Consider the following 3,731-nt stretch of genomic DNA (forward strand, 5'->3'; position numbering starts at 1 on the left):
GCATTTCCTCATGATACCATTCTGATTTTTTCTTTCATCCAAGATCAGCAGATCGGCAGGTGTTAGTGAGGGCTGGCTTAAGACTTCTCTTCGCCAAATGCCTATCATATTGGGCAACTGTGCTAAGGGCTTTATAAACATGAGCTCATGCAAGGATATAACCCACGCAGTAGCTCTATGAAGGTAGCTGTTCTTTGCCCATTTTCCAGATGATAAAACTAAGACTCCAAGAGGTGAAATGATGTGACCATGATCATAGAACAAGGCAGAGTTTGGACTGAAACTCATTTGGCTTTATAAATCTTTGACTGACTGATATTAATGGTAATTCCTGTAAGAGAGTCCTTTGCTCATATCTTAGCTCATACTAACCCGACTCCTGGAGAGCACTGTGCTTTTCAGGCCTCCATGGAAGGGTCCTCGGGCTGATTAAGACAAACAGCAGTGCTTTCCTTAGCCTTGAATTTGTATTCCCTTCATCTGACCTAATTTCAGTACTTTACCAATCCACTGATACCACTAGAAAAGAGAATTGCCTTTTTGTTTTGTTTTGTTTTGTTTTTCCTCTTTAAAACGAAAATCTTTGGGGCGCCTGGGTGGCTCATTCGTTTGAAGGTCTCACTTTGGCGCAGGTCATGATCTCACAGTTCATGAGCTCGAGCCCTGCATTGGACTCACTGCGGTCAGGGCAGAGCCCGCTTAGGGTCCTCTGTCCCCCCTCTCTCTCTAGCCCCTCCCATGCTCACGCTCTCTCTCTCTCTCTCTCTCTCTCAAAAATAGACAAACATTAAAAACACATAAATACAAATGAACATTTCTTTAAGGAAGTCAGAGCAGACCTTAAGGGCATCGTGCTGAGATAAGTCAGATGGACAAAGACAAATAGTGTATGATATCACTTACGTCAGACACAAGCGTTTGTGCTTGACATTAATGAAAGATACTACGTTTGCTTAGCAGAAAGTAAGAAAGACCTTTTAATGACTTTAAAAAGCCTTACTGCAAAACAAACACACCAACAGCACATTCTTTATTGCTTTCTAGGAAAAAATACTGTATGCGTATGTGCCTGCCGAGAGCAATCGCCTACAGTTCAGATAGAATTAGGGAACGGATAATTCGGAGGATACCGGAAGGAGTTAGAGAAGAATTTGCCTAGATATGCTGCAGTAGTGAACATGAAATTCAGTGATTTAAGACAACAGAGATTTATTTCTCACCCCTACTATATGTGCAACGTGGGTCAGCAGAGGTGAGGGAAGCTTCACCACCGGATGACATTGCCTGCTCAGGACCAGGCTGTAGGGTCCACCCGAGCAGGGGAAAGGGTACCTACTCTCAGATGATGATACACGGAGGTGATGGAGATCGCTTCTGCTTAAATTTCATTGGTCAAAGCGAGTCACGTGGCCACGGCTAACTTCGAGAGCAAGAAATCTTGGTGAACCCTGGTAATGTGTACCCCTACCGTGCTTTCCCCTTAGGCTTATTGTAGGGATTAAATGTTAATTATGATTGTTACCATTTTTTTTTTCAGTATTCGCTAAGAGGCGAGGCATTAGATGATTACAAAAATGAGCAGCATCGGACGTCTGACTTTGGTCAGTTCAGAGTTTAATGGAAGGAACAAAATTAAACCAAGAGCCCAAACACAATGGGGTAAGCGTCCCACCCCCAGACAGCTGTGCAGTGAGAAAAGAGAATAGGGATCGGATGAATCCCTTGTGGATGAGCAGGTGGGGCATGAGGGGTCCTCATGGGAAGCTGCCCTGTGAAGGTCATGCTTCGGAGTTTTGACAGATGAGGGATCTCAGATGGTGAACAATAAGAAAGGCCACCCAGATGGAGGTAAGAGCCTATAGAAAGGCTCAGATCCAGGAGAACTGCCCTGGCCTGAACGTTTGTGTCCCCCTCCCCACATGCATGTATTGGAATCTAATCCTCAGAGGGATGATTTTTGGAGGTAGGGGGCCTTTGGGAGGTAATTGGGTCATGAATGGGATCCGTGCCCTTCTAAGATGGGTCCAGAGAGCTCTGCTCTTGCCACCGCATGAGGAAACAACAAGGAGCCAGCATTTTGCAACCTGGAAGAGGCTTTCAGCAGACCCCAACGATGCAGGCACCCTGGTCTCAGACTGTCTGCCCCCAGAACTGTGGGGAATACAGTCTGTTCTGCTTGTTTATAAGACACCAGTTCGTGGTATCGTTATAGTGCCCGAGCTAAGACAAGAGTGCACAGTAAGTATTTTCTTGGAAATCTATGGAAGATGATGGTAGGGGAGTAGGCAGAGCCCAGACCAAGGGAGACCTTGTATGTCTATGTCATAGACAACAGTTCTTTTTTTAAGTGTATTTTTATTTATTTTGAGGGAGAGATAGAGAGCCATCAGGAGAGGGGCAGAGAGAGAGGGAGAGAGAATCTCAGGCAGGTTCCGCACTGTCCGCGCAGAGCCAACCTGGGGCTTGAACTGACGAACTGTGAGGTCACGACCCGAGCTGAAATCAAGAGTCAGACACTTAACCACCGGAGCCACCCAGGCGCCCCGACAGCTTTTGTTTTTAATTGCAGGATTACTGGTGTTGTGCACATAGTCTATGTTAGCCACGGAACAGCATGGTGCAGTGCAAAGCCCTCTATCCGAGTCCCTTCGGTGTTCAATTAGTTGTCAAATGAAGGGTGCTCATTAGCTCTGTGACCTTTGATATCTCAGGGTCCCACAACCCTGATCGGTAAATGAAAGGTTTGAGGCAGGTAAATTTTGAAGTTCTTTCAAACACTGAAGTTTAAGGACTATGACTCAGATATGCATTCTCCAGGGTGCCTCAGCCCCAGGAAGACGGCCAGGCCAGTTGACCAGATAATCTTACACACACACACACACACACACACACACACACACGGTTTCAGCACACCTTTCTGGTACAGGCAATTCAGTAATAACTGCAAAAAGCATAACATTTATGAGAAGCATTTAGATTTAGGCCTTGCCAAGCTTATTCTTTGGGCTTCAAAATCTGCAATCCATGGCAGGTGTTGGGGTAAGTATTTCCTATCATGAAATCACACATTTTCAAGGCCTTCTATATCTCAGAATTGCTGATTTGAATTACACTGTGGTTCCTGCACTATTCACGGGTGCCAAAAAAGGATTCTGACCCGAGGATTAAGTCTGTGGCTAACAGAGCATCTAGCATTGATCCTTGATACTTGTCAAGACCTTGTAATTATCACACTTTATTCTGGGCCCTATGAAGTTTTCTCGGGTTCTTGTCTGATTTGCCCTGGCTGCTTGAAGCGCTGTGGGGCTTTGGTGAAGAATGCACATTTCAGAGACAAACTGTTTAATTTCTCAGGGCCCCAGTTGCCTCCTCTGAGAAGGGAGAATGATACAAAGTTTTTTAAGAGGCAGCCAGACCCTGTCAGAATGGCTAAAAGTAACAACTCAGGCAACAGCAGCCTTTGGCGAGGATGTGGAGAAAGGGGAACCCTTTTGCACTGTTTGTGGGAATGCAAACTGGTGCAGCCACTTTGGAAAACAGTGGGGACGTTCCTCAAAACATTAAAAATAGAACTACGCCAGCACCCAGCAATTGCACAACTAGGTATTTATCCAAAGGATGTAAAAAGGCTTATTCCAAGGGGCACATGCATCCCCACGTTTATAGCAGCACTATCAACAATAACCCAAGTATGGAAAGAGCCCAAATGTCCATCGATGGATGAATGGATA

This window comes from Panthera uncia, chromosome D2, assembly GCF_023721935.1.
Source record: "Panthera uncia isolate 11264 chromosome D2, Puncia_PCG_1.0, whole genome shotgun sequence".
Lineage (NCBI taxonomy): Eukaryota > Metazoa > Chordata > Mammalia > Carnivora > Felidae > Panthera > Panthera uncia.